We start from the raw sequence: 19,146 nt of genomic DNA, 5'->3' as shown, positions 1-19,146 counted from the left end.
GGTTGTATGGAGTTGTCCTGAGAGCCGGTCAGTTTGCTACGAATAACGATCTGTTTGAGGTTTGGTGGTTGTTTAAAGGCAAGTAGTGGAGGTGTGGGGAAGGTCTTGGTGAGGTGCTCATCCTCATTGATAATGTGTTGCAAGTCTCGAAGAAATGGTGTAATGTTTCAGCTCCTGGGAAATATTGAACAACGAAGGGTACCCTGTCAGTTGCAGCACGTGTCTGTCTCCTGAGGAGGTCATTACAGTTCCTTGCTGTGGCACATCGGAACTGGCAGTCGATGAGTTGAGCATCGTACCCCTTTCTTGTGAGGGCATCCTTGAGTACTTCCAGGTGTCCGTCACGTTCCTCCTCATCTGAGCAGATCTGGTGTATGCGTAGGGCTTGTCCATATGGAATGCTGTTTTAATATGTTTTGGGTGGAAGCTGGAGAAGTGTAGCATTGTGAGGTTGTCTGTGGGTTTGCGGTAGAGTGTGGTGCTGAGGTGTCCATCCTTGATGGAGGCGTATGTGTCCAAGAATGAGACAGATAGTCGAGAGTAGTTCATGGTGAGTTTGATGGTGGGATGAAACTTGTTGATGTTACTGTGTAGTTTTATCAGTGACTCATCGCCATGGGTCCAGAGGAAGAAAATGTCGTCAATGTACCTGTTGTACAATGTTGGTTGGAGATCCTGCATAGAGAAGAAGTCTTGTTCGAAGGGCACCGCACAACAATCAACAGATAGGAGGGTTCCCTCCCAGTTGGGGAACACTTCAGTGGTCCAGGACATTCAGCCTCGGATCTTCGGGTGACCATCCTCCAAGGTGGACTTTGGGACAGGCAGCAGAGAAAAGTGGCCAAGCAGAGGCTGATAGCTAAGTTCGGTACCCATAGGGAGGGCCTCAACCGGGACCTTGGGTTCATGTCACATTACAGGTGACCACCATTGCACTATACACACTCAGAGATACTCCTACACACACACACACACACACACACACACACTTTCACACACACACAGGTATTCCTATACACACATACACATGGACACACATATACACAGACGCGCACATAGACACCCACACACCCTTACAGACACACACGCTCCCACACTCACACATGCACCCCTCACAGACTTAAGACACTCTGCACTCACTACACACACACATACACTTTCTCACACTCACAACCCACAACCCAGACTGATACACACACACAGACAAAGACCCACATGCACACATATATTTTGTGGGGTGAATTTGTACTTGCAGGGTTACATTGTACTTTGCTCAAAAACTGTATGCATTCATGTAGAACTCTGAGCTCAAAAACTGCATGAATTATAGAAAACTCCGTTATCTCACTTTTTAGATTAGAATCAATCTAAACATCGTGGCATAGACAGAGAACACAGGGGGCCAATACCTTCAACATATTGTCTAGCTATCACTATTGTTAACAGCTAACCCGAGAATGCAACTTTTTAAAAAAAAGGTTTTGTGATTTACACCTGAAAGAAGTGAAACTATCACTGTATTCTCACAGATGAAAGGCTTAACAGACAATCAATTTTTCAATTATAATTTCAGTTACATCACACTGTAAATTCTTGCTATAAGTTCTGTGTTAGGATTGAGCCCTCCATTATCACCTGATGAAGGAGCATCGCTCCGAAAGCTAGTGTGTTTCCAATTAAACATGTTGGACTATAACCTGTTGTTGTGTGATTTTTAACATTGTAAGACACAGAATTTATAGCAAAAGTTTACAGTGTGATGTAACTGAAATTATATATTGAAAAAGACCTGGATTGTTTGTTAAGTCTCTTCTTTTAGGATGAAGATGTTGGTTTCAGTTCTTTCATATTTAAATTGCAGATCATTTAAAAGTTACATTCTCAAGTGAACTTTAACAAATGGTGTCATGTGGGCCCAGAGAATGCATTGAAGGTGTGAGCTACCCTGTGAGAGACTGTCTGTGCCACAATGGTCAGACTGATTCTAATCTAAAAAACCGATTTACAAAATTGTACATGCATCATCTCACAGATTTATACCCCTTTACACTCACATTCATAAACATACACACACTCTCTCACAGACACTCATAACCCCTGCCTCCCCTCCAACCACACAAACACACCCACAAGCGCACATCACATATAGGTTTGTGGGGTGAATTTGTACTCACAGAATTACATTTTACTTTGCTCAAAAACTGCATGAATCCATATGAGATTCTGTAAATCCATTTTTTAGGTTCAAATCAGTCTGACCATTTGTGACACAGACAGTCTTACAAAAGGCAGCTCACACCTTCAATGCATTTTCTGGGCTGACATGACAACAGTTGTTAAAGTTCATTTGAGAATATAATTTTTAAATGTTCCGCGATTTAAATATGAAAGAACCGAAACCAACATGTTCATTCTAAAAGACGAGAGACTTAACAAACAATCCCGGTCTTTTTCAATATATAATTTCAGTTACATCACACTGTAAACTTTTGCTATAAATTCTGTGTCTTACGATTTTATACTCCACAATCCACCTGTTGAAAGAACAGTGCTGTTGGACTATAATCTGGTGTTGTGTGATTTTTAACTTGGCAGGGCATAATATTAAACAATTAAAAAGAGAATTTATTTTACATAAAGTCATGAATTAAAGTATTTACATTTTTCTAACAGTTTCTAAACACAGTTATTAACTGTCAATTCACCCAGATGTAAATTTAACTTTTCTTTAGTGCAAAACATTATGATCCATTGCTTAGAGATCTGTACAAAAATAATTTCTTTGAAGTTTCTGAGAAAACAGCCTTTATTAGACAATTCTCTTTTATACCGAGGAGCAACGAAATGTATTGACACAAAACAGTCTTCTCAAATATTTGTAATTAAGTGCAACAAACACACGCAAATTGAAAAAAAAGCATGCAAGGTAAGAATAGAAATTACATACCAAGGCACCCAGCTACTGGCACTCTCTGTACTGCATTGGTTAATGGCAGCATGTCAGAAAACACAGGAAGTTTGACTCAAACTGGTCAGTGCTACAAATAACTCAAGCGGAAGGGAGCATGCAATATCATCACCTCACAGACTGTGGCTGAAAGACTTTTCAAAAGCTGCTGCTCATATTCTCTACTGTATACCCTTTAAATCACTCAGAACAACCTGATCTGCAATGATGTCATTTCAGATAAACAGATTAGGTGTGGAAGATGTGCATGTTTATGCAGTCCTCTTACAACCTACAGATGTTGCAAAGTTGTTCAGGTAACGAATCATATCTTTAACATAAACTGAGTAAGTGTGATTAAGCACAGAAGGAAATTCTAACAACCACCTAGTTCAACAAGTTCACATCAGTGTGGCGTTCAGGTCTGGTGTGAACTAAACCGGAGTTTGACAGCCACATGTTGCAGAGTTTGGCAACCTAAATAACAAGAGTAGCCACATGGCAAAAATACTATATCTTCAAAACTCAATGCTGTTACTTAAACACTAATAGTAATAAAAAAAGGACAAACACATTTTGACAATATTTTAACAGTTTTGTTGTTTGACCAATACTATCTCACTAGTATGATGTTAATAAAACTTTAAAACATTTCAAACAAATTATTGACTTATCAAAATGGCATTGATTGATCAAGTTCTGTAATTACATAAGTCACTAATGTGAGTCTTATGCAGCTTCAGGGGGACAGGTTGCAGATCCCTGACATAGTGAATCAAGATGTGGCGGTGCCAGTGTTGGACTGGGGTGGACGACACTGGATTATAGTCCAAAAGGTTTATTTGAAAGCACAAGCTTTCAGAGACCTGCTCCTTCCTCAGGCAACTAGTGTGAGGGAATACATCATGCTCAGAATTTATAAATAAAAGATCAAAGGGTCTATGCGACTTATGTAAATGTAGTGAACAAACCTAGACAGCTGTTAAGTCTTTAATCGATTGGAATGGAGGTGTAGGTTTGGATTGATTGATATGTAAATCCCAGAATTTCTTTCAGCTTGGAGTCAGACTGGTTTTATTTCCAAAGTAGGAATTAACAAAATGTCACATTGATTGACTGTCTACAGTCAGTCACTTCAGTGGTCAAGGACATTCAGCCTCGCATCTTCAGGTAAATGTCCTCCAAGGTGAAATTTGGGACATGCAACAATGCCGATAGGTTCGGTACGCATGAGGACGGCCTCAACCGGGAATTGGGTTCATGTCACACTACAGGTAACCTCACCACACTATACATTCTCACACACGCACTCAAACACACGGACACATACGCACACACTCTCACACAAACACACACACACACTCATTTCTCTCACAGGCAAAAATTCCCTCACACTTGCGTACCCTCTCTCTCAAGTGCACATACGTTCGCACACACTCACACGCAAGTTTTCACACAGATATACTCCCTCATGCTGACACACTCTCTCAAGCACACATGCACACTCTCTCTCAAGAGTACGTACACACCCACACTCTCTCCCTCTCTCTCTCTCTCTCTCTCTCACACACACGCTCACTCTCTCTTTCTCTCTCTCTCTTTCTCTCACTCTGTCCCTCCCACCCTCATACATTCTATTTTGTTCAAAAAGCATATGATCTGTAGACAGTCAGTCAATGTGGCATTTTATAAATTCCTACTTTGGAAATAAAACCAATCTGACTCCAGGATGAGATACAAACAGATTTGAAACAAGGCCTCACACCTAAAATGCATTCTTTGACCTGAGGTGTCACCTTTATACTGAAAAGCCTGAAATTAGCTTGAGACAATGACTTGAAATAAATTCTGGGATTTACATATTAATCACTCGAAACTTGCACCTCCATTCTTACTGATCAGACTTAATAGCTATCTAGGTTTTTTATCAATATATTTGCATAAGTTGTTTGACCCTTTGATCTTTTACTTATAAATTCTGTGTCTGATGTATTTTCTCTCACTAGCTGCCTGAGGAAACAGTGAGGGCTCCGGAAGCTTATGCTTTCAAATAAACCCATTGGACAATAGCCCACCATAGTGAACTAAGATTTGGAGATGCTGGTGTTGGACTGGGGTGTACGAAGTTAAAAATCACACACCAGGTTATAGTCCAACAGATTTAATTGGAAGCACTAGCTTTCGGAGTGTTGCTTCTTCATCAGGTGGTTGTGGAGTAAAAGATTGTAAGGCACAAAATTTTTAGCAAAGGCTTTAAATTCTGTGCCTTATGATGTTATACTCCACAACTAGCTCCGAAAGCTAGTGCTTCTGAATAAACCTGTTGGACTATAACCTGGTGTTGTGTGATTTTTAACATAGTGAATCAAGTCAGCTCTCAGTATGATCTTAGCAAGCTGGAAGAACATAGCAAGCCAGGCAGTATCAGGAGGTGGAGAAGTCAATGTTCGGTTGTAACCAAGTGGCACTGCAGATAAAGGGGGGTGGTTGGGAGAGGGTTTTTGGTGGGGAGGGGAGGAGTGGTGAAGTGAGGATAGGTGAACATAGGTAGAGGATATGGCCTGGTTGGTTGATGACAGGGATGGAAACTGAAAGGAAAGGTGAGTCAGAGGAGTGGAAGGGAGGAGATGGGGCTGGAAAGGGAATCAGGGGTGGGAAGGGAGGCTATTAGAAATTGGCGAACTCAATGTTGAGTCCTCCAGGCTGTAGGCTGCCCAGGCGGAAGATAAGGTGTTGCTCTTTCAATTTGTCGTCTGGTTCAATGTGGCAATAGAAGAGCTGAGGATGGACGTGTCTGAGAGGCAGTGGGAAGGAGAATTAAAATGGGTGTGACTGGGAGGTCAAGTCAGTTCTTGTGAGCTTGGCTGAGATGCTTGTTGAAGTGTGCCCTTAGTTTATGTTTTGTTTCACTGATGTAGAGAAGATCACATCAGGAGCGTCGGATATAGTAGACTCGGTTGGAGGAGAGGCAGGTGAGCCTCTATCTCACCTGGAAGGACTGTTTGCAGCCCTGGATGGAGGTGAGAGGGGTGGTATGCCGGCAGGTTTTGCATCTTTTATGGTGCACGGAAGTTACCGGGAGGTTCAGGGGGTTGGTGGGGAGGATGGTGCAAACCAAGGATTGGCAAAGGGAACAGTCCTGCGGAAGGCAGAGAGGGGTGGGTAGGGGGAGATGTTCTTGGTGTTGGGGTCTTGTTGGAGTTGGTTGAAGTGTTTATGGACGATATATTGGATTCAGAGACAGATGGGCTGGAAGTTGAGGTCAAGAGGGACCCTGTCTTTATTGTGTTTGGAGCGGGGAATGGAGGAGTGCAGTGGAGGTCTGTCTAGATGACAGAGGGGGGAAAGGCACCTTGTTCAAAATAGGTGACCATCTGGGATGCTTGGGAATGGAATGTCTCTTCATCTGAGCAAATGCAACAGGGACAGAGGAATTGGGAAATAGGGATGCTTCTTGCAAAACCCCTACCCACTCGAACCAAACTGGTCCCCAACCCAACCTGACTACACTCGCTTACTTACTTGCCACCCAACAGCCTCACCTATCTGGCATCCCTTCCCTTCAAACTCACATTCCTGGCACCTCACCCACTCATGCACTTACCATCCTATCCCATACCTGCTTTGCCACCCTATTTCCTCAACCACCTATCACCTGGCACACTACCTACTTACTTTCCAATGGTTGAATAAAGAGGGCAAGTTGAACAAGTTATTTTACCTCTTACATAAAACTGATACCAGCCATCTCTCATGGATGAATGAAATGCTAGCATTTATTGTTTATGGTTTCCAGGAATTAGATTAATTTCCTGGACACTGCTGCAAGTAACGCAGGAGAAAAAGCACTTAAACAGGTGAATGACAAATGCTTGTCTATCATCAGAGCATAAAGCAGATGGCAGGAAGTGGACAAGGAGTGACTGTGCAGAAAATCAAGGAAACATATTCTTCAAATTTACATACATATTTTTCAACAAGATCTGGGTGTAATCTGTTCAAACATTCAATTCAGAGAGTTTACTTTCTACATATGTAAATAGCTTTAAATGTCAATGTTTCACAGCTCTCGACTCGAGCTGCTTTAGATGACATCCCAATATCAAATAGTACCCTATCCATTTCCTTTTGCAATTGCTTCCACAAACTGAGAACATATCACAATAATAGCAAGTTTTGAGAAGATTTGTAGCTCAGGTTGAGGTTTTGGATGTAGGTTTTGCTCGCTGAGCTGAAAGGTTAATTTCCAGACGTTTCGTTACCTTACTAGGTAACATCTTCAGTGGACCTCTGGCGAAGCAATGCTGAAAATTCCTGCTTTCTGTTTATATGTTTGGGTTTCTTTGGGTTGGTGATGTCATTTCCGATGGTGATGTTATTTTCTGTGGTGAAATCACTTCCTGTTCCTTTTCTCAGGGGATAGTAGATGGGGTCTGACTGGATGTGTTTGTTGGTAGAATTCCGGTTGGAATGCCATGCTTCTAGGAATTCTCGTGCGTGTCTTTGTTTGACTTGTCTTAGGGTGGATGTGTTGTCCCAGTCGAAGTGATGTCCTTCGTCATCCATATGTGAGGATACTAGTGAGAGAGGGTCATGTCTTTTTGTGGCTAGTTGGTGTTCATATGAGGATACATGAACACCAACTAGCCACAAAAAGACATGACCCTCTCTCACTAGTATCTTCACATATGGATGAGGAAGGACATCACTTCGACTGGGACAACACATCCATCCTAGGACAAGCCAAACAAAGACATGCACGAGAATTCCTAGAAGCATGGCATACCAACCGGAACTCTATCAACAAACACATCGGGTTAGACCCCATCTACCACCCACTGAGAAAAGGAACAGGAAGTGATTTCACCACAGGAAATAACATCACCATCGGAAATGACATCACCAACCCAAAGAAACCCAAACATATAAACAGAAAGCAGGAATTTTCAGCATTGCTTTGCATGAGGTCCACTGGAGATGTTACCTAGTAAGGTAACAAAACATCTGGAAATGAACCTTTCAGCTCAGCCTATATCCAATGTCACAATGATAAAACTAAAGATGAGCTGATCTCTACCTGTGTATCATTTAAAAAAACTGTGAATTATTTTGGTGATGTAAAGGTTTGAGCAAAACAGAAATATCTTTAAATTAGTGGGACAAACAGCAGTGATAAATATCAGGGCACAAATATCACATCATGATTCAATTTGTGCTTGATTAGACAGGTTTGATAAATGCTTGTATGTTATTCATTTGGTCATTCCAGATTTGGAACTGCTCGTCTCTTTCACAAATACTATTATCAAAGATAATTGGTACATTTTTCTGTCCATTATCTGATGAATGGTTGCTATCACTGTTGTTGTCTCAGCCACAAACATCAACAAATTTTAAAGGAGAATCAAACTGTGGATTTGTGTTGTACTGGAAATGAAGAATGGTAATCTATCCAAAGTTTTGTGTTTTGTACAGGAATAGAAACATCAAAAATAGGAGCAGAAGTAGGATAATTTGCCTTTTGAACCTGGTCTGCTGTTCAATATGATCATGGCTGATCATCCAACTCAGTACCCTGTTCCTGCTTTCTCCCCATACCCTTGATCACTTTCACCCTAAGAACTATATCTAACTCCTTCTCAAAAACATTCCATGTTGTGGTCTCAATTCCATGGCAGATTGTGATGTTTAACTTCAATAAAATCTGGACTAATAGCATTCATGTGACCAGTGTCAATTTTAGTGTCTGAGTCACTAATGTCTTTTAAATGAAGTAACATGTCCTCCTTGTCAGATCTGGTCTACGTGACCTTGTACTGCCCTCTAGGCAATTAGGTATGTGCAATAAATGCCTGCCTAGCCAGAAATATTAATTAATAAACACAGAACACATGAACGAATAAAATAAAACACTCAATGCCCAAGCCTGGTTGTATTGAGGTAACCTCCAGAAATAGGCAGCCAGACGTTTTACCAATCACAACTTTAAGATACAGTGAATAGTATAAAGCCTTATTTTTTATTGTTGTACAATGCAAAGCTTTTAAAGTCGCCTACACAATATTTTTGCCATGGCAATATCCATTTGGTGATCTTATCTAAACAGTTTATTATATTTCACATTTATGCTTCAGTTTTAATTTATTTACTACTCTGCTTTCCTCTCAAGATGCAATTGATAGATTTTTATACATTAAAAACATTAAGGGACAGCAGGAAAATAGCGTTAAAGTTGAAGATTAGTCATAATCTTATTGAATTAAAAGCATGGGCATAAATTGGCCTGCTCTTATTTCATATATTTTTATGTTAGATTAGATTCCCTACTGTGTTGAAACAGGCTCTTCAGCCCAATAAGTCAACACCAACCTTCTGAAGAGAAACCCACATCCCCTCTGACTAAAGCACCTAACACTATGGGCAATTTAGAATGGCCAATTCACCTGACCTGCACATCTTTGGACTGTGGGAGGAAACTGGAGCAAAGCCACACAGACAGAGGGAGAATGTGCAAACTCCACACAGTCAACCAAGCCTGGAATTGAACCTGGGTCCCTGGTGCTGTGAGCTAGCAGTGCTAACCATTGAGCCACCATACTACAGAAATGCTATAGCAACTATACTGGATATAAGGGTATTTAATTTCCTCAAAGTCTGCTCTGGAGCATCATCTGGAAACTACATGTCTCTGGTTAATGGATCCAGACAACCTAAAAATATTGACTGAGTTTAATGGCTAATTAAGCTATTAATGTTTTACCAGTAAGGTATTGTGAAGATAATTTATGAATATATTTTCATACTAATATCAGTAAGGGAAAAATTGGCTTCATCCCAGAACAAATCATCATTTATCTCAATTATTTGTCTCTTGACACTTTCCTAAGCTTCTCTTAAAATAACGAAAGTAACTGCATAAATGAAAATTCATGTTTTTAAGTATACCAAAATGCTCTACAGCTATATTGTTCCTTTTGAAATTTGTTTATGACTATATAGGCAACTGGAATATTTTAAATGCAGGTGAAGCCCTGATGTAAAATTGCATTTAGGAGGAAGTGTGTCAGACAGTGTACCATCTGTCTCTCATTACTGTAATGCCATCACTTTTGTTGATGTGCATTAGTCTGTAGTGGAAGCACTACATTAGGTGAAATTCTACAAGAATGAAAAATAACGTCCTCAATTGTTAGCTGCAAACCACCATGAGTGGATTTAACTATCTGCAGGAAATTTCTAACTTCAGTTAATTAATTTCCCATTTGCCTGTAAAATATGATGTGGAGGAGCCAGTGTTGGGCTGGGTGGACAGATTTAAAAATCCCACAACACCAGATTATAGTCCAACAGGTTTATTTGGAAGCATTAGCTTTCAGGGCACAGCTCCTTTATCAGGTGGATGTGGAGGAGGACCATAAGACACAGAATTTATAACAAAAGATTACAGTGTCATGCAATTGAAATGATATACAGGGGAACCTCGATTATCCGAATGAGATGGGCAGGCACTATTTCGTCCGAACAATCGACTATTCGGTTAATCGATTAAATGTCTTTCCTCTGGGGCTGCTCGGAGTTTTTAAAATCTGCTCCCTTTTCAGGAGACTACAGCAGCACAGCGCATGTGAGACCCCGTCCCCAACACCGCGCCCCCGCCCCCATCCAACACAGCCCCCTGCCCTTGCCCAACACCGCCCCGCCCCCACCCCCCAACACAACCCCCCACCCCGTCCAACACCGCCCCACCCCCTGCCTCTGCCCAACACCACCCCTGCCCCTGCCCAACACCATCCCCTTCCCCTGCCTAACACCGTCCCCGCCCCACGCAACAGCACCCGCCCCTGCCCAATACTACCCCGCCCCTGCCCCATCAAACACCGGTCCCTCGCCCCCACCCAACACTACCCCGTTCCTGCCCAACACCGCCCTGCCCCCCACCTCCATCAAACACCGCCCCACCCCATCCAACACTGCACCCCCACCCCACCCAAAACTGCCCCGTCCCCACCCAACACCGCTCTGCCCCTGCCCCGTTCAACACCACCCCGTCCCTTAGCAACACCGCCCCGCTCCCCGCCCCTGCCTAACATCGCCCCCGCCCCTGTGCAACTCTGCCCCATCCCTGCCCAACACCACCCCCCACCCCTGCGCAACACCGCCCCGCCCCACCCCGTCCAACACCGCCCCCCACCCCTGCGGAACACCGCCCCCTGCCCCTGCGGAACACTGCCCCGCCCCTGCCTAACATCGCCCCCGCCCCTGTGCAACTCTGCCCCATCCCTGCCCCGTCCAACACCGCCCCCCACCCCTGCGGAACACCACCCCGCTCCTGCCCAACATCACCCCCGCCCTGGCGCAACACCACCCCACCCCCGTCCCTGTGCAACACTGCCCTGCCCCCCACCCCTGCGCAACTCCGCACCACACCCCACCCCATCCAACACTGCCCCAACCCGTCCAACACCGCGCTTCCACCACGCCTACGTCCAACACCACCCCGCCCTGCCCCACTCGCCACCCTCATCCAACAACGCCCTCTGCTCCTGCCCAACACTACCCTGCCCCCACCCCCTGCTCCCATCCAACACTGCTCCCTGCTCCTGCCCAATACTACCCCAGCCCCCACCCCCATCCAACACTGCCCTCTGTTCCTGCCCAACACTACCCCAACCCCGCCCCCATCCAACACCGCTCCCTGCTCCTGCCCAACACTACCCCACACCCCGCCCCCATCCAACACCGCCCCCTGCTCCTGCCCAATACTACCCCAGCCCCCACCCCCATCCAACACTGCCCTCTGTTCCTGCCCAACACTACCCCACACCCCGCCCCCATCCAACACCACCCCCTGCTCCTGCCCAACACTAACCCACACCCCGTCCCCATTGAATACAGCTCCCACTCCTGTCCAACACTACCCTGCCTCCAGCCCCTGCCCTAACACTACCACGCACTCCATCCAACACCGCCCCTGCCCCCCCAACACTACCCCACCCCCAGCCCCCATCCAACACTGCCCCTGCTCCTGCCCAACACTACTCCGCCCCCAGCCCCATCCAACACCGTCCCCGCTCCTGCCCAACACTACCCTGCCCCCCGCCCCTAACCAACACTGCTCTCTCGCCCTCACTCAACTCTACCCCGTCCCCGCCCCATACAACACTGCTCTCCCACCCCCGCCCAACATTATCCCATCCCCTGCCCCTGCCCAACGCTACCCTGCCTCCTGCCCCCAACCAACACAGCTCCCCGCCCCCGCTCAACACTACCCCGCCCCCGCCCCATCGAACACTGCTCCCCCGCCCCCGCCCAACACTACCCTGCCCAACACTACCCCGCCCCACACCAACCAACACTGCCCCCTGCTCCTGCCCAATACTGCCCTGCCCCCCAACCCCATCCAACACCACACCCCTGCCCCGCTCAATACCACCCCTCCCCCATCCAACACCGCTCCCCGCCCCACCCCGTCCAACACCGCCCCGCCAACCACCCCCGCCCAACACAGCAACCCCGCCCCTGTCCAACACCGCCCCACCCCATCCAACACCGTGCCCCCACCCCCGCCCAACACAGCAACCCCGCCCCTGTCCAACACTGCCCCACCCCATCCAACACCGTGCCCCCACCCCTGCCCAACACCGCCCCGCCCCTGCCCCATCCAACACCACTGCCCCGCCCCGTCTAACACCACCCCACACCCCTGTCCCCATCCAAAACCACCCGCCCAACCCCATCCAAAACCGCTCCCTGCCCCAGTTCAACACCATCCCACACCCCTGTCCCCATCCATCACCGCCCCCTCAACCCCATCCAACACCGCAGCGCCCCTGCCCCATCCAGCTCCGCACCCCCCGCCCCCGTCCAAAACCGCCTCCGTCCCTGTTCAACACTACCCCACTCCCCTGTCCTCATCCAACACCGCCCCCCAACCCCGTCCAACCCCGTGCGCTTACCCCCATCACCCCTGGCCAGCCCTGCCCCCTCTCTGGGGCAGCTGGACTGTACACCAACAGTTAGACTGCTGCTGCTGCCTTTGTGGGGTTTGTCTCCAAATAACGAACACACACACACACACACACACACACGTGCACAGCCACACAGACACACACGTGCACAGCCACACAGACACACACACACACACACACGCGCACAGCCACACACACACACACACACACACACGCACACACGCACAGCCACACAGACACATGCACAGCCACACACACACAGACACACACACACAGACACAGACACAGACATACAAACACACACACGCAGCCACACACACACAGACACACACACACACACACACACACACCTCTCACACCCATGCATACATTCTCTCACAGGCTTATATCCCATCACACTCAATCAATACTTTACCAAGCTTGCACACATGCAAACACAAACTTTCTCACGTGCACTCACACTCACATGCGCACATCACATACGCACACACTGTCTCTCTAATGCATGTCCACACATATGTAAGCCTATGGGATGAATTTGTATTTGCAGAATTGTATTTGCAGATACAAACTATTTTGTTCAATGCAGTCAATGCAGGCACTCAATCCATGTGATATTTTGTAAATTCCACTTTGGAAATAGAACCAGTCTGACTCAAGGTTGGGATACAGACAGACTCTAGCCTCACACCTTTAATGCATTGTCTGAGCTGAGATGTCAACTTTTTAAAAATAAAACCTCGAGAATGTGACTAGGATTTACATACTAATGAACTAAAATCTGCAACACATTCTAAAAGATGAAAGACTTAACAACATTCTAGGTTTGTTCAATTTATCATTTCAGTTGCATGACCTCTTTTGCTATAAATTCTGTATCTTTTCGTCCTGCTCCACAGCTACCTGATGAAGGAGCAGCAGTCTGAAAGCTAGTGCTTTCAAATAAACCTGTTATTCTATAACCTGGTGTTGTGTGATTTTTAACCCTGTAAAATTTGAGGCCACATTAATTTAGACGCTTCTGATGATACAGTGAATTTTTTCTATTGCCTCCAACATTCATACTTAAGGCAGTTATTATACAAACCAATTACCACATAGTGCTCATTAGCTGGCCTTATCTAAACATCCTATTGTATTTAATACCTGTGCTTCGATTAACTTTTGGTATCATTTCTCCCCTCCTTTGCTACTTACCATAATTTGAGTCACCCTTCTTAGTGAGTCCCACTCCCTAGGATTTTGTGTATCTTGTTTGACCTGTCATCTTAATTAGCTCAATCTTCAGTAACTCATTTATCCATTATTTTCAAGCTAATGGAATAGTTAGTGGAAGCTATCACATCAACATTGCTCTAATTTTAAACTATTAAAGAAACAATAAGTGAATCTGTAACCCATGTACAGTCATCTCTGCCCTCGATGGGAACACAATAAAGGGTTGTGAAACTAACTTCTAACCTCTTCCTCGTTAAACTTTGATATTCACCACTCCACTTCTTCTCATTTCCTTTAGAAGTTGAAAGTCATCTATATCTGCCTGTCAAATTATATTTGTTTGTTAATTCAACTATGTTGAACACTGTTTTCTACTCATTTCCTTCAAAGCTCAAAACATATCATCAAGAAGCATTAGAAAGTAAGATCTCTCAAGAGGTAATGAGCTGCCTAATCTTATTTACTACTGGATCAACCAAATATTTATATGTTTTTGAAAATAATTTGTTAAACACTTTCTCAAGCCTGTTACCAAGGAAACTAGTTTCACAACACAGATAATGCAATAGGTCTGATGATGCAGGTGTCTCTTTCAATTCTCACCCATTGCATGTTATTCAAATTGACGGCTATCTGACTAAAATGGAATTGAACTAATTCATATTGGCCACAGCTCGATTCACATCAGTCTCAAACATTCTGCTATTTTCGTGACAGCTTTTCATTTGCCCATAACCTATTTCAATTGGCCACTCAAAAGACTTTCAGACAAGCTGGAACTATTTACTGTGTGACTGACAAGTTCTAGAGTCTGTAGGTTGGAAAAATTGCAGTGTGTTGTGCTGGGATACAATTGGATTATGCCAGAAAACCATTGCAGCTAAACCCATCTTCTCCACAGTTTTCAGCTGGTGAGGGAGGAGTGCTTTCTTAAGAAGAATCATGATTTTATTGATACCTCGCACGTGGCATACTTTTTGTGTTGGTTTTTCTGAAGAAATTCTAATAGTTCCTGTATCCAGACCTGATAGCAGTCAAACTAGCTCTATAGTAAGAGAAGAGAGAATATTTGTGTTGGTTTCCTTAGTTATCTTTTCCAGCAACAGTCTATAGTTGTCTCGGAGGACAGAAATGTTAGCAACCAGATCCACGTATGCTGAGATGGTTTACCCTCTGTAGTATGCAAAGAGTTAAAAACCATGTCCACTTAACGTTGTTATCAGGCAGTATTCTGGAAAGCACAGAAAAAGTACCGGCAAAAGCACAAAAGGATTTACCAATACGTTACTAGATTGTAAGGTTATACCTGTCAGGAAAGATTGAACAGGTTGGGGCTGTTTTTTCTAAAAGAATGGGACCTGATGGAATTCTTTAAGAATTTCAAAGTATTTGATAGGTAGGTGTATGGCCATTGTTTCCACTTATGGGAAGGAAAAGAAAAACAAATTCTTGGGGCCATAAATGTAATATAGCAAATGAAATTTCAGAGAGTAATTAGATTATGAAACTCACAACTATAAAAAGCAGTTGAGGTAGTTATGGGGAGGTTAGATAAGCATGAGGTAGAAAGGAATAGGAGGACAAACTGATGGGAGGGGATCCGATTGAAGCATGAACACTGCCGTGAATCAATAGGGCTGAATAATATATGAATTCCACCGAACACAGATTCCAAACGATACAATGCAAAGATGATTTATTAATACATTAAGAACAGGAGGCTAATTAAGGAAAATGTAAATCCTATTACAGACCAAAAGTATAACCTGTTTGTGGACACAAAAGATGTGGAACATGATACTTTGCATCTGTGTTTGCAAAAAGAGGGGTTGATATAAGCATTTTTACTCTGGAGGAATGTGAAATATGAGGGAGGAAAGGTTAAGAAGGTTCAGAATCTTAGCAAGTCGATTAAATATCTGGTTTCGGGGTTAAGAGAAACAAGGACAAATAGTGAAGACCCTGCCACCATTTTACCGTGCCAGTGATCTGATAGGATAGAAGTTTTGGTGTTCCACCAGTGTTTAAAAAGGATAGGCTGACTAACTACAGACCAGTTTGCTTAATCTCAATCAAAACTGAATCATTAGAAAATGCTCTGCAGGACTATATTTATTACTATTTAGGAAGATCTAGATTTATCAAGGCTGTCAGTTGGATATGTTGAAGGAAGTTAATTGGCCTGAATTTTTGTTTTGAAGCGAAAACAAGGAGAGTCGATGATAATAGCATGGTTTGTATGATATTCAGGTATTTTAGAAAGGTTTTGACAAGTTTCTACCAGTCAGATTGATAAGAAAACTAAAAGTCCATGATTATTCTATGAGTTAGAGGGGACATAAATTTGAAGTAATAGGAGGAAGGACTTGAAAAGAGCTCAAAAAGATGGTTTCCTTCAGGGCATGGTGAGGGTTTGAAAATTACTCCCTGGAAAGGGGATAGAGGCAAAAACCCTCATTGCTTTTAAGAAGGTTAGAGGCCACATGACACCAGGTTATAGTCCAACAGATTTGTTTGAGATCACAAGGTTTTGGAACACTGCTCCATTGTCAGGTGACATGGAGGGAAGCATGAACGGAGAATCTTTAGGCGGGGAGATCAAAAGATAGTACAAATGTGTGAGTGCAGTGCTGACAACCTTAATAACAAGTCTTTGCAGGAGATCCAAAGTGTCAGATGGTGTGAGTAAAGTGTTAACACTTGAATAGCAAGTGAAGGGATGACCTATGATCCAATTAATTGAGGCAGAGAGATAATTACAAAAGATTATAAATAAGGTGGTGCTCGAGACAACCAAATGGCTGGAATTGCCTGATAGGTATCAGAGTTGTACAACGAGGGTCTAACTAAAGTAACAAGTAATCCAAAACTATACAAACTGATTAAGGTAGAGAGATAATGACAAGTTATCAAGGTGATGGTGTCAAAACAGAATAGCAAGGAAGATTTTATATAGAACAGTATGGTAGGGTTACATGTAATGTGACATAAACCCAAGTTCATAATTGATGCCACCTTCATGGATACAGAACTTGGTTATCAGTTTCTGTTCAGTGATTCTGCATTGTTGTGTATCTCAAAGGCTGCCTTGGAGGATGCTTAACTGAAGATCAGAGGCTGAATGTCCTTGACCAGTGAAGTGTTCCCCACTGGCAGGGGAACTGTCTGGTGATTGTTGTGTGGTGTCTCAGGGTATCCTTTCCTGCAGCATATGAGGTAGACAACACTGGCCAAGTTGCATGAGTACTTGCCACATGTATGTTGGGTGGCATTCCCACGTGTGATGGTAGTATCCATGTGAAAGATCTGTAATGTCTTGCAGAGGTTGCTGTGGCAGGGTTGTGTAGTGTTGTCACTGTTCTCCTGAAAGCTGGGCAGTTTGCTGCGAATGATGGTCTGTTTAAGGTTTGGTGGTTATTTGAAGGAGAGAAGTGGAGGTGTAGAGATGACCTTGGGGAGATGTTTGTCATCATCGATGACATATTGAAGGCTGTGAAGAACATGGCATAGTCTCTCTGCTCCAGGGAAATACTAGGTGACAAGAGTACTCTCTTGGTTGTGTGCCCTGTCTGCCTTCTGAGGAGGTAGTTGCAGTTCTTCACTGGGTTACATTGGAACTGGTGTTCAATGAGTTGAGCATCATATCCTGTTCTTATGAAGATGCCCCATGAAGATGATTTGAACATAGATGAATGTTTGGACAATTTATTAACTTGAATGGAGAAACTTTATCCAAAAAATGACTTACTAGATGCTTATGTTCAGATTTTGACTAATTCAGAACTAGCAAAGATTGGTTCATTGAAGTGCACATAACAGAATGGGAGTCAATTAACCCAGTTGACAAAGGGTCAGTTAGACTTGAAACGTCAGCTCTTTTCTCTCCTTACAGATGCTGCCAGACCTGCTGAGATTTTCCAGCATTTTCTCTTTTGGTTTCAGATTCCAGCATCTGCAGTAATTTGCTTTTAACCCAGTTGGCTGGATTGCTGGTTTGCAGAGCAGAGCTGACACCACACTGATTGACATTACTGCAAGTGACTCTCCTTTTCAACCTCCCTTTGCCTGAGGTGCAGTGACCCTCAGGACAAATCACCACCAGTCATCTTTCTCTCTCTCTCTCTCTCTAATGAGAAAGCAGCACTCTGTTGACTTTACCTTTACAAAACAGAATTCAGTGGCTCATATGCAAGACTGCAGGAAATCGCAAATATTTGCTGGCATTTTCGATTCCTGCAACTTACTGACAGCTGTAGTTTTGGTAGGAGTTAAATTAGCAGAGAAACACGCATTGCTAGAACAAATGGTGGGAGCACCAAAAAAATTACTCAGAATTCCTGTCCAGAATTCCTGTCCAGCATTCCTGTCTAGCACCATTCATTATGCAAATGGTACAATGGGCCATGTGATAGAAAATGAAAGATAAATCTTCTATATACAAGTTGCAGGTGACAAGAAAGGTTTTAACGAAGAGAAATTAGGTTGGAGATGCTTTTTGTCAATTTTGTGAAGCAGGGAAATTTTGGACTTACAATAGAAATGCCCAGTATATAGTCAATTGATGTTTCAGGTATGATTCTAAGTGATATTACTCAATGGACTGTCCGAAATGGTATAGTAGAGTATCCTGGCTCGTTCCCCAGTACCAGGTCCAATATGGCCCCTTCCTTCGTCGAGCTATTGACATACTGCTCTAGAAAACTCTCCTGGACGCTTCTTACAAATTCTACCCCATCCAGACCTCTGATGCTAAGTGTATCCCAGTCAATGTTGGGAAAATTAAAATCTCCCATCACCACTACCTTATTGCCTCTACATTTATTCATAATCTGTTTACCTATTTGTTCTTCTACTTCACTCTCACTGTTGGGAGGTCTGTAATACAGCCCCAAAAATGTAACTGCACCCTTCTTATTTCTCAGCTCCACCCATAATGCCTCACTACCCAAGACCGCCATCGTGTCCTCCTTTAGCATAGCCGTGGTATCATCCCTGACCAGCAATGCAACTCCA

General features: G+C 44.0%; 1 protein-coding gene across 4 annotated transcripts in view; it reads right to left on the bottom strand.

The window, feature by feature from the left end:
• The window catches only part of ipcef1 (interaction protein for cytohesin exchange factors 1), a 157,120-nt gene that overhangs the window by 97,132 nt on the left and 40,842 nt on the right, over positions 1-19,146 (bottom strand). The window contains exon 1 of one of the 4 annotated variants that reach the window (XM_072581045.1): positions 2,948-2,993. The exons of the other annotated variants lie outside the window; for them this stretch is intronic. The gene's annotated coding sequence lies outside the window, so the exon portion shown is untranslated. Of the gene's footprint in view, positions 1-2,947; positions 2,994-19,146 lie in introns of those variants that run through there. 4 annotated transcript variants of the gene reach the window in all.

This window comes from Chiloscyllium punctatum, chromosome 11 (genome assembly GCF_047496795.1).
Source record: "Chiloscyllium punctatum isolate Juve2018m chromosome 11, sChiPun1.3, whole genome shotgun sequence".
In the NCBI taxonomy this organism is placed as follows: domain Eukaryota; kingdom Metazoa; phylum Chordata; class Chondrichthyes; order Orectolobiformes; family Hemiscylliidae; genus Chiloscyllium; species Chiloscyllium punctatum.
Note: the sequence above shows the minus strand (reverse complement) of the source record. Positions and strands in the feature narration are given on the sequence as shown.